General features: G+C 38.6%; 1 protein-coding gene across 6 annotated transcripts in view; it reads right to left on the minus strand.

The window, feature by feature from the left end:
• Nucleotides 1–13858, minus strand: part of LOC119650840 (dual specificity tyrosine-phosphorylation-regulated kinase 2) — a 276384-nt gene that overhangs the window by 63697 nt on the left and 198829 nt on the right. The gene's annotated exons all lie outside the window — the stretch shown is intronic.

Here is a 13858-nt window from a genome sequence, read left to right on the forward strand (position 1 = left end):
AGTAGGTTCTTCAAATTTAGTAGACCGTTGTTGAACGGATATCAGGATTTCAATAGTACACAATAAAGTGGAGTTCTGAATAAAACATTTTCACCAGGAGAAGTTATACTAATGCTGAAAGGGGTGAATATACTCGGAAAATGTAGGTATGGCAATTTTCCAGCACTTCTTCGCGTGACAATCTATTGCAATGTGCTTCTCAATCAGGATTCAAAAGTGGATCAATGTAGACAAGTCTAAGTTCGCAGTCGAAAAAAAAAGGTTAAAACTGGACCTTGAAGATATTGAAAACTTAACACACTTCATTTTATGATAATACGATGGTTCCGCAACTGACATGAGTCTCAGCCCACCGACTAGATCTCCTCCAACTCCGTCCTCCAATTCAAACTACTTATCGTGGTTTGCTTCTTTGCTTACTGCCTTCAAACGCTCGTTTCACGATTCTATTTATGTGTATTGTCAGTGACCAACTTGGGTCAAGATAGATAATTGTGGTATCTAGCGCGATATGTCAATTTTAATTGTTCTATTATATATACCTTTTGAACAATTTTCCGTCCTTAGGTGTCGCTATATTTACCAATGTCTGTTTAAACGATGACGTTTGACATCGATGTAGTAGTACCAGGGGTGTTAGTACTTTATATGTCACCAGTTTCTTACTTTCTGTGGATCTCTTTGACTTCATAGTGAGGATGATAACATGAAACGCCTTAAGAGAAGCCATTTTTCACAACTAAATTTTATTCGTCGTTATTATCCTTAGCTATAGGTACCTCCTAGATAGGCGAACTGCTCTATCTGATTGAAATTACCCTATATAAAAAAACGGGCTGTTAAGCAACGTACGTGTTTTTCCTAATCTAGGAAATACTTTAATTCACCCGCCGATATTTGTTTTATGTATTATCGACTAAAAACAGGTACACCTTGTACCCTTATGCGGTTCACTGCATATCATACTCATTAAAGGCACATCTCATCACCAGTTCATAAGCATGGAGTCGAAATTCAGACGGACTCAAGGAGCATCTTCAGATTGTGTGTAATCTCTTTTAAGTTCGAATAACGATTTTCAAGTATAATTTCTTTCATTTCATTGTAGGCCTCAAAATACATCCCATTTCGATGCCTGTTCAAATAAAGTTAATAATAGCAGATTACCATATTTCAGACATTTATCGGAAATTTGCTTTCCCCCACCCTGATTTGTCTTTTTGGAATGAGGTCTAAATTTTCCAAGTAGTAATTATGATTCCTATATAAACGAGGAATTATCACCTTCTATCTAATGGTAAAAAACCACAAAAATAATAATAAAACCACAAATAATAATTTTGAAACGAGCACTTCGTAATTTGCAACCATCCCTGAGATATGTAGGTCATAGTGAAAGATAAGTGAGTTACAAAAAATTACAGGAAGCTGTCAGTTTCAGAGACAGGGGAGCAGCAGTTCTAAATCTGTCTTGAAATTGAAAGTGTAGATATTAGCTTAAAGGAGGTTCAACGAAATGGGTTTTCGCTCTAACCTACAAAAAGAACACGTTTTCAAACGCGGAAGCTAGAGGTTCAACTCTGCTGATGTAAAAAGTAACGACATTGGGCTCTAGTAGACACCTCCTCCAATTTGCGTAGAAACGTAGAAAGATATTCAGATATGCACGTTCAACCCAAAGTAACACATTTGCCATACATCCTGCATAACCGGGTGTACATTTCCTCAGTCGTTATTGTGGACGCTCATGGACTTGTACTTGCCAATGCATAATTTACCAAAAGATCGTCCCATTTTACATATTTTATAATCGGAACAGTAAAACACAAATTGACTATATCCTCATAAGATGCTGACATTTTAATTTTGTCACTGACTGTAAATCCATTCCCTATGAGACCATCGCACCTCAACATCGGCCGTTGAGGAACGCACTGGCCTGCTGCGTGTTAATTGGTGGCGATTTCTTGAGAAAAAAACCAATGATCTCACTTGCGCGATTGTCAACCAATATGAATATCGAAGAATCGCGAAGCAAAAGACGGGCTCTCGAAATCCGCATCGGCTGGCCTCAACATACACAGGACATCCAACGCTTCTATTGCGTTAATGTCAAAAACAATATTTTACTTACCGGTCGATGAGCCACGGCGGATAGATTGCGGAAATATTTCGAGCAGATTTCAAAGGAAGAATTTGTTCACCCTCCACTTCCACAAGTACTGCCGATATTTTAGGTAATTCCACCTGTTAACATCCCTGAAGTTGAGGAACCAATAAAACGAATGAAATCGAGGAAAGCAACACGACCTGACAACCTCGCTGAGCTGAGCTCTGGAAAGTGAAGAGCTGCGATTCCAACATTGTGGCCCAGTGGGTTCTTCAATTCGGTTATTAAAGGTAGAACACCATCTCTCTCGCAAAGAAGCACAACCTATACTATATGGGAAAAAATAACCGTGAATCAAGCCGAGCTTGTCAAAAACTGCGGAAACTCCTGACGCAGTACACGATTCACTGTTACTCATGGAGAAACAGCATGAGAGGTATCACCCTTTTTACATAACATTTTTGCAACACGGTCTCAGAATGAATCTAAATAAAACAGTTTTCTACAACCGTACCAGATGAAACAGGCACTACTGCTGTCAGTGGCAGTGACCTGGCTAAAACTGGGCTATTTAAATATTTAGGATCAATGCCGACGCCAAACGGTGCAACCGCATATCGTTGGCGGTTATTCCTTTTTCGGACGTGATAATGGCGTGTTACGCCACTACTTAACGCAATATTTTTGGCTCCATTACCACGAGGCAACGTTCAGTGTCTTTTATAGTTGGCGTGCACTTAGAACTACAGAAGTCGACGGGGCTGAAGTGAAGCTAGCAGAAAGTCAAAAAATAGACATATTAAGTATCAGAACTGTAAAGCACTGAAAGTTAATGTTAAGTTTTACAAACAATGATTTTCCTTTTTTTACTAGTATTTTATAATTATATAAAGTAATAATTGTACGGTGTAGTTTTTCTAGATTTAAATTCAAACATTAATCAAGAATAATATGACTGATTCTGTTGCTATAAACATTTTCTTAAGGGGGCATCCCGTGCGTCGATGCCGATTTATTGATATTCCGAGTCATCCGGAAATTACGATCGCGGTAGTAAAGCTGATGTGGCTTTGCTAAGAAAGTGAGAATTTAAGCCCAGAAACAATCATGACTTTTTCGAAGAATCTGAAAGCTTATGGCCCAAGCATAGCAGATATATGAACAGTTGAATAATCACGTTTTAATTTTCCAATGCGTTTTCCTTAAAAGTGCATGTTGACAATCGGGTACCATCGTAGCCTAGAATCTATCCAATTAAATTCTTCGAAATTTTCACTACTTATTCAGAAAGTATTTCCACAGTTCGCAAACTAGGATAATTGGGAAGAAAATCCAGGCCCGGGGAGAAAATTATGCGGAAAACTCGGCCCGAAATGAAAATTGTTCAGGCTCTCCGCATTATCATTTATTCTGGGTCCACGACAAAACTCTGGGCCCAGGGAGAATCCCCGTCTTTCCACCCCTTCTCATAGGTCTGGCTATATACAAGATTTCCAATAGGCGATGAATATATAATAGATAGATAGAAAATGCGGTACAACGACTTATATGGGGTTTATGACAAATCAGGTCAATCAATCAACACAACGACTCAATGACAGCGACTCGAAACATAGCTGCAATATACAAGTTTACAATAAATGACAATAGATTGGCAACACGAATGTTAAATTTAACGCCAGTATAAGAAAATAATTGAACTAAGAGGCTTCAAAGCATAATGCAAAAGTGGGGCGTGAATTTTTTTCTCACCAAATATAGTCATGTGGGCCTCGGTTATTACTTTTCGAAACCGGCCTTAGTTTTGACATTTGTTGGAAAGGTGGCGAATTGCGGGGTCGAAAGTGGTCATTTCTTTAACGGGCCCATTCTCAGAAACTACCAAGCCTAAATTTGAAAAAAATCAAGAGGCCGCCACTATATGGTGCGTAGGCTCCGAAATACCCATATCTCCATACCGATATCTGTTTAAATAAAGTTAATAATAGTATATTACTATAATTTTTAGTAGTTGGCTGCAAAATACCCCTCAAGTTCATTCTACCACCAAAAATTTTGCAGTAATATAGACTATAATATAGACCATGATCCCACCAAGTTTGGTGGAAATCGCCCTGTTACTGACGAAGTTACAATAGGTCAAAGTTGTCGCTCTTTGTAAATTCAAGCCTATGAATGTTAATATAAACCGAAAGTGGATACTCTCACATAATATATGCATATATTACCTGCTACATACTAATGGGACAAATGCACACTCAAATGTCTTTATATAGCAAATACACAAAACCTTTCACACCTGAAGTTGTCTCTATTAAAAGTCTTTCAGCCAGTATTCTTAGTTAGGATACTTCAACTTTTAAGGATTACCCATAGTTTCCCATAGTAGCGACTCGAACCTTAATAATAGTGTCAATTGCATTACGTCCTACAAGATCTATTTTGCCCTTTTAATAGAGCATGTCTTTCAAGCCAACAACCAACAGGAAATTTATGTTCCCTACTTCCAAGGGTTTCAACCTGACATCCGGTTTTGAAAATTTTCCCAGCTACTTCAACCCAGGAGTGAGGAATTAGTATTGCTATTATGATGCAGAGTCTCTTCTTGCTGAGGTTTAAACAATCTTTCGAGCGCTTTAGTTCATGAGCACTTTAGATTGTTCCATTCCTAGTAGGTTGACTCAGCCGCTCCCAATCTAGCAGCGCTGTTGCATCCCATTTCTGATTCCACAAAAGGACTCTGGTCCATGTAGCGGCTTGATTGCTCCTTTTCTAGCCAGTTCGTCCGTTGCCTTATTGCCATCTAACCTAAAGTGGTCTGAAACTCAACTCAACTCAACTTATTGAGTGAGCTGTGCATGTTCAGTCTATCGAGACATTTCCGTACCAGTTTAGAACTGACTTGATTGGGACTAAGTGCCTTAATAGCAACTGGGCTGTCTGCTGGAATAGCAATGCTGTGCCCTTTAGAGTTCTCTTCGAGGTTCAAGGAGGCACATCTATGTATCTATGGCGTATTTCCACCTAGAATATATTTACTAGTCTACATATTGATTCAAAGTAAGTTTTTTTTTGCATCACTGACCCCAGCGCTCCGTCTGTTCAAGACGTAATCAGTTGTTGGTATAAGAGTTAGATCGCTGCCATGCTCTTCCAATTTGTTTTGTTGTTCCATCGTGTTTCAGAGTAATTGGCGAAATGAGACGTCAGTGGCATTCTATCCCTTAGTGTTAATAATTCAAGACCACAACCTTACTATCCGTATTTCAATAGACCACAACTAAATACTAACAAAAGCAAATAGAACAAACAGAGAGAAATGGAGGGCTCCATTCTGTTTGAATTTTTGGTACCTAAATGAAGATGAACAAGGTGGCAAATTTACAAAGCCGCTAACGTCGCAAAGTTAGTTTCAGGAGCTACACGTTTCAATATTGTAGATCACACAATGTATTTAATAAACATTATTGAGGACAAACACTACGACAATGCCGCAGGGAACTCAATTATAATTACCACATTTTACTACTGTTTGACACATCGATACCAGGTATTTCAAATAGTTCCGAAAAGGAACCCACACACCTCAAAGAAAAAACCAATTGGGCCCCGTAAAAGTGTCCTTCGCTAAAATATTCAATAAATGTGAAATTCGTGTGTGGTTATTAATGAAGTGATGAGGAAAGACGCATCCTTTAAGTATTCACATATCTTTCACGTCTTACGTCCGCTCATTTCATTCAGTCCGCTTTGCGGTGACACTTTAAGTACGGCAAGTGTCTTCCAGTCTTAATAAATAATCTCATTATCCATTCGTAATATCGATGGCAATGAAAAAGGATTATCCAAAAAGTATTCATTCATTATAGGGATGTAGGGACGCCATGACGTTGATTGCAATTAGTTGCGAAATAAAGCCTCCATTTTTACGGAAGCAATTCCATTAGGAGAAAATTCAATTTACGATTCCGGCTCTCCATTAATATTTTTAGACAAAAAGCGAAACTGAATGAATTAAATTACGAAATGAAATTCAATCCCACATAGTTGACTGCCAACTGTTTTTTTTAAATCCTGAAAAAATTTCACTGAGTCTAATAAGCACTTGAACTTCATACCACATTACGCCCATTAACGGGCACCACACCTCCTCTCCATTATTGATATTTTTGTAAACTTCCATACTAAGTAGTAGGTGAATAATAGCTAAAACGCTAGACAATAAGGCTTCGTGCGTATCCACCTAAGTACCGCAATTTCGTACATTAGTCATAATCGCTGGTCGGTTGAATTTCTTTAAAAGACCTCATCACCGTTTCGAAATCATTCCAACAAGAGCTTGGAAATTGCTTCGAAGGCGTATGTACGTATGTTCCATACACACACATGGCTGCTTGATGAAAATGTTAAAAATCACTATTATTTTTAATTGATAGTGAAATTTTTTCCTACGGATGGAAATGGTACACGAGCTGGATGATGAAATCTCGAAAGAGCACAGCAAGCAACTTCAATGAGCACTTTTTGAAATCGAAAGTAAGCCTTGTGGTTGTTGTTGCCACTTTTGTTACACCGCTGTTATGATCGTTTCTATTGTTGCTGGTGGTGGTGTATTGCTGCTGGCTATGATTTAGCATCTCTTTTAATGCCATGATTTGAAGTAAAAAGACCACTTTCTCCAATCAAGTATAGTGTAATACATCACCGTTCCGTGGTTATGACATTGCCAATTATAATAATGTTTTATGTTTATTTTAAACAGAAAGACAATGCGATTGTACTCAGTTATCTCTACTTCGGACGCGTATGTACAAGGTGACTGTGAAAGCGGCGGGCTTCCTTTCATCCCCAAATATAATCCATCAAAAAGTACCTGAACAATACTCCCTCCAGGTTTGAAACGATCTAAAATTAACATCATATTTTATAGATTTTTCCCATACTCTATTTGGCACCATACCTCCCAAACAAGTTTAACTAGTCAACAGTTACCGATAAGGGAACATTACCGTTCACTCACCCTTCGAGGCATATAATATGGGACTTCTATTTTCCAATTCAGGGTAACTACTTATATTTGACTATTGTCTGGCATGTAGGTGAACAGATTTGCATGGAGCTCTAGAATTCGACTCCAAAATATTCTTGGGCGAATATCCAGGACCGAAAATAGAAGATGAAAGGAAATTCTAGAGAAAATGCGTAGACGCATCCTAAATACTGCCCACACTCGTCCATCGCTCACGCGAGTAAACTCCATTTCTATGTCACCCTACACGATCAAATCGAGCTCACATTCTGAATCATCGATCTTTTCATCTTGAACAACAACCTAACAACGAAATTCATAGTGTATCTGTCCCATAATTACTAGATTTAACGAGGCTGTTGCATTTGCATTTATTTGCTCATTTACCTACCATAATATTAAGGTCTTCTTGTGGCCCCAGCAGCAGACATTTTTCAACACTTAGAGCCTCAAAAACGTGGTTTAATCCATGTAGGCAAACTTGCATTTTTAATTTGACTTTTTATGTAGTTATTGTTGTAGACTCATTCTTACAAGGCTTTTGTTGCATGTAGAGTTTTGAATCGTACAAAAGAAGCGAAACGAATTGCAAGAGAAGGTGGCATGTTCATAGACAGTGACGGGGGAAAAAAATCATAAAAACAAAATTTCAATGACTATCTTCAATGCAAAAATTTAGACTTTCTAAAAATATTGTTTTGGACTTTTTCGGATTAGTACTCCGCATTAGATGAACATGTGTCGAGGACCGCATATGTGAAGTTTGAAATTTGATTTGGTTGCTGCATTGTACCAGCGCTAAGAAGCTTGAAATTGATAAATTTGAACAGGTAAATGTCCGAAACTTTCCAATTTGTCGGGGTTATTAAGGTATATGTGAATAACTACTGAAAGAAGGCACGTGGCTTTTAATTAATACCTATAGGCAGGGAGCAATGCAAAAGCAAAAAAAAAACTTCTAAAAACGATTTTAGACTTCATATTGTGTTTTTTTTGAGCAATCTAATACGCTAACTCGACATTATCTAAGAAATAACCCAGTTTGCATACTTTCTAGTTGAGGGTACTTAAAACCACAACCAAACCATCCATTACCAGCTCTTTTTATCACAATATGCACAATATGCAATAACAATCCCTTTTAGCATTTTGAGACATATTAGACCATCTACAGGCAGATTTGATCATTAACCTAAATTAACGCTGCTGTGTCTTAAATTTTATATTATATCTTATGGTAGCAGATAATACCACCATTTCATCTTTATATTACAAATATAATAAGCCACTGGAAAAATCTAGAATTTATCAAGTTTTAGCAGTCTCAGCAAAAAAAACTCAAAAAATCATTGTTATACAACGAATTAAACATTATATGTTGATACAAAGTATTAACAATGCACAAGGAGGCGTAAGGGTGATTAAATGGCAACCACGAAACCAAGGCGGCCGATGCGTGCTTGCAAGTCCCATTCTTTACACATCAGCTCCTCTAATCAATTCAATCAAATCAACATAACACTACTCGGAGATCTCCTGAGTAAGCTATAACCGGTACTAAAATGAACAAACACATCTATAGCACTACAGCTTGAATTCTGTCTGCCGCTGGGTGCGGTAATATCCAGAGAAATCGGACGCAAGGAAGCGGTGGTAGCAACAGACTCCTCTTCAGCGGTATTGCACGCAAGAAGCGTAAGACCAACACATCTGTGGTGGCCAACACTTTATTGTGTTCCACACCAGGGCCTACATCTGCACGTCCCGCGGGGATTAGGAACGGTGTGCCGGGAATTGAGCAAATCAACGAGAAACATCTTAATGAAGTTGGTCCCTCCCATAGGAATACGGACACGAAGGCGGAAAGGAACTGGACGTATGCGCAAGCTGCACCCTCATTTCTGACCGCTGCCATGGTTTTTTCTTACATGAATGGAAAACTGGCGGGGGACAATTTACCTTCCTTCGGGAGTGCCCATGGGGAAAAATGTCGGAGCCTGGAACGAAGCCCTCCATTTGGAGTGCACTGATAAGGCTTCATTGAAGTGCCATATGGGGTTTGCGCTGGCGAATGGGCTAGAGAGTAGCTCCTACATATTAGTAACTTCTTCAACATCAGTTACAGAACAGGCAAAAGAAAGGAAACTCAGAAACGTAAACAGAACTGGTTTGATGCCAGTTTGTGTGATCAGATCTATGTAAACCGGACGCCGCATACCAGTGAAGGTGTAAAGCAGAAAGCACACGAATATTCTGGATGATGAGATTAGGTCTTTCATGGATGAGGTCATGGGAACTGCTGTACCTACGTTTGTGGCTATTCTCAAAGAAACCAAACACGAGAGTATCGAGTCTCTGGCAGTATAGTATGAGAGCAAGCCGACCGTGGCATACACTTCTGTTTTCCATTACACATTCGGCAGAAAGGTAGCCTAGGTTCCTGTTGAATACCAAAAGATTGGTCAAATAAACTTGCATCATGTCAAAGCCTTCTCCTATCTGCTAGTAGCGGGACTAACAAAGGTGCAAGAGCCAAGAGCCATTTAATAGAATCTGTGGTATTGGATCGGTGAAGGGGACTACAATCTTCTTCGATAAGAGATCCTTGAAGCCAAGAGCCTGCGTGGTGATGTCAAGACGGTTAGAGGCAACCATACTGAGACAGTTATGTTCCAAGGACCTAGTTAGGATCATCATATAATGAAGCAGTAGTGGAAAGAAGCTACTTGGTTTCATCATTTTAGCTGGTCTCATGACTGCAAACGTACGTTCGTGCGACCGAGAAGAAGTAAAGTAATTTACCTAACAATCCGTTCTTCAAAGGAGTAAGAACTGATTACAGACTGGTCAGTGCTAAACGAAATCTCACTGTCACCGATACCAAGATTTTAAACTGACTATTGCGGGCGAACAGCCTGTAATACAAAGACGGAACCCTAGGAAAACGAATTGGATAAAATTCAATGAAATTCTTCCCAATAAAGTAAAGCTCCCTAGGTGACGAAAGCCTCCTCTGACGATAGGAGATGTGGAACTGGAAACTCTAAATCGCACACTTTTGGTTTTGTTGCTGCCCCGAAATTTCGTTTTGATAACGACCCCTCTCACATAAAGTACTCCAGATACACTCCCTGCTCATACTGTTGCAAGCCTTCACGAAATTGATGAAGAGCAGGCGAAGGGGGATCTGAATCACGCACATTGCTGCACAGTAGTCCGAAGGGTGTTCGCGTGGTTGGCACAATAATATAAAGAAGCGGAAAAGCTTGCTCTCTGTCGATCGAACTTTGGAGATGTCTTTTGATACATCACACAATTGACGACAGCGGCAGTTATCGGACTCAATGTGGGGGCATTTTTTCAGAACCTTAATAATCATTCCCATCTTTCACTCGCGAAGTAATATTTCAAACTCACAACTCTGTAGAGGCTGCAGGAATAGGAACAGTTTCGCGCGGAGACTGTCAAGGTCCACCGTTTTTTTTTTCTTTTTTTATACGATTGAGGATCGTAGTGAGGGATCCTTGCCACCCGTAAATAAAAAGCCTACTACTACCGTCCTCCACAGAACCATCCTTTCGATGGTTTACGATCATCTGCAAGCTCTTTCGTGACTGGGTATACAGAAGTAAAATCGTAGCGTCTGCTTCCGTCACCAATGCAATATTGCCTCGATAGTAGAACTTTGGTGCGTTAGTGTACTTAACTACTATAATTGTTTCTAGAAAACAAACTTCCCACTATATCAGAAATCTCCGCTGGTAAATAGCACTGCACAGTTGTTATGTTTCTTACCCTGGACCGGAATTCCGCAGGTAAAATCATGACAAAAACCGACTCCCAAGTCATGAAAATCCGCGATTAGCAACAATTCATCATCGGATTCTCGTCAATTACTAGGCTTCCCTAGTACAAAAGCACATCACCAAAAGGGGAAGAGGGGTACCCTTCCAAGTTCCATCATCTCACTTCGCTAAGACCTAGAATGTTCAGTTTATACCGCGGAATTCCCGCTCAATTTGTAGATAGCGAGAATTATGATTAATATATAACACCTGAAATCTTACGAACGGAATTCAATCTGAAGCCAGCTTCAAACATTTTGTTGATTGTTTGTGATTGTGATTGTTTTTAAATTTATTCCGAATGACCAGAATGGGGGGGGGCACCCAGAGTCCAACCGTTTTACCAAACACTAGAGCATCTGGCCTATTTCGTCGAAGCTTTCATTCCATCTGAATCACCACACTAATGCAGGTATCTTTAAGAATATGCATCATTCAAGAGAGTAAATTGTATTAGGGAAGCGACAGTTATTACTATAAACTAGTCATGTTAATTATTCAGTTCCTTATCGATCTAGGCTCTTCCCTTCTCCGGTTTCAAATTGACTTAGGATCATCATTGGCATGAAATAATACATAACTTAATATGTAAATAATATATAAGTATATATTAAAAAGTGTAACGTGACTCCAAACTATCGTAAATGCCTCGTAACCAAAATTTGAACTCCAGCAACTCCAGCATCTAGCGCTGGTAATGGAAATAAAACAGCATTAACTGAACAAAAAAACACCTATTTAGCTGGCAGGCATGAATCTGCCCCCACGAGTTGACAAAGTTTGATCCGCAGAACGAAATAATACCAAGCAGGATTCCCCCGCCAAGAGTTCAATCTACCATGGTGGGGTTAGAGACGATTTTGACGTACCATATACTATAAATACGAAATCTCAAGAATCTATGAAAACAATTTCAAGTTTGAAGAATGAATGAAGAATGCCAGAGGGGTATTCTCATCCCCCAGAATGAAGACAAACAAGTCATAGTAGGGCAACACAATTAAGGGGTTTACTGAGACCATTAAAGCGTAAATTTTCTGTCGATAAATTTCACTCTACTTCGTATTTGTTGCGAATTTATTCACCCAATACTTTGTTAACTCCAATAATTTTAAATTGGTGATAATGGTTGAATTTGCAGATCTACCGAACTTATCAAGGTTCAAAGTGCAAATCACTTCAGCGCTGCCAGCAGTAGGTCCCTACATTACGGAAGCGTTCTTTGAACGACAAGTTTCGCTACATGTTCTTGTTAATATTATCGCTAAGACTGAACCCATTTATTTTGTATCTTTACTGCTGCGGTAGTTGACCCGAAAAGTTATTTTAAAATTCACGCAATATTTTTTAATATCATTATTTGCATCAAAAAGATATAACATTTTCTTGTTTCATTTTTATATGCGCGATTTCTTTATTCGTTTGTTTAAATCATGGAAGTTTCATTGTCCGCGAGCACCGTAGTTAACCTGTTGACTAGAAATTTGGAAATTAGCGGAATTTAAAATAAATGTATTTATTCTTCTGGTTATTACATCTAATGATAGTTGGGTAAAATACTAAATAAATGCATTTAAAACCCAGTTTATACATACGTGAAATTTACAATCCACATATTATTCTTCTTTTTTTTGAGGTCATTATCAAGAATATTGGTTTTCTCGCAAAAATCCCTAATTACTAATTACATGTACACATTTCACTTTTCCTATTTTCGAAAACCACTTACTCCTCAATATACCCTGTTAGCACAGTTTATTGCTAAGTGGTCTAGCCAGAGCCATTATCTAGTATTATGCCAATTTCTTCATTTTATAGTATCATTTGCTTCAGACTCCACCAATTACTTTCAGAGAATTTCACATATTGACCTGCTTCTGGAGTCAATTTCTCAAATTATTCTTATTTCCGTTAAATAAGGTAAAGTTTCTTAAAAAGTTTTAAAGGAAAAGGCGACCTTTAACTACCAAGGAAATCCGGCAGAATGCAATTAATACGTGGTTTGAAAGGGTATACTGTACGATTTTAAAAGGTGCACTGCTATGTATCCTTTTGTTAATCGACGTGAAATGCCTAAAAATAGTAGCATATGTTCAGAAATTATGTTAGAGCTACCATAAACAGAACTTTCCTCATTGCTGAAGACAAATGTAAGCCAAAACCACCATTCTTATCAACCGTGAAGTACAGCCTTGCCTAGATAATTCTAGAATATCCAGAAGAAAAATCGGACTGTACTTCGCGACCAATAACCAAAAAGGATAGTTGCAGAAGAGAGAGAATTTCGTCTGAAAGAGGATGGTAAGCACTTAAAGCTAGATAAATTCAAAGAAACACATTGCAGATCCTAGGCAGAAAAAGCCTGCAGTTAATTAATATACTTCGCGTAAAGCCAATACAGTAGCATTATGGGGTCAACCCCACTTGTTACACAAAAAATATTATAGTTCATTTTCCCGAATTTGAGAAAACTTCGGAACTTTTTTGAACAATCTTTGAATCATCGTAAACCGCATACATTGAACAATTTTCAGTAATTCTTTTATTGAAAAATATTATATACATGCAGGGTGCGTACGGTATTTGAGGACATATGTACATAGATGTGGCTATAACTTCTTGAAACTATAGTTTTTCTTTTTGCTGTTTCGAAATATGACATGGAGCACTACAACTTAACACAAGAAATGAAGAGACATGCAATTATCGTCGGTATATGTGCAAATGACACCGATTTAGAAGTCTCTATTTTTCTAAAGTGCGCCCGTTCATTCGTTCATAAGGTTCGCCGTGACTTGCAACCCTTCAGGTGGCGATGCGGAATCTGTTGCAAATCGCAAAAATGCGAGGAACGTTCTGACACTATCCGATCTA

The sequence above is a fragment of the Hermetia illucens genome, chromosome 3, assembly GCF_905115235.1.
Source record: "Hermetia illucens chromosome 3, iHerIll2.2.curated.20191125, whole genome shotgun sequence".
Lineage (NCBI taxonomy): Eukaryota > Metazoa > Arthropoda > Insecta > Diptera > Stratiomyidae > Hermetia > Hermetia illucens.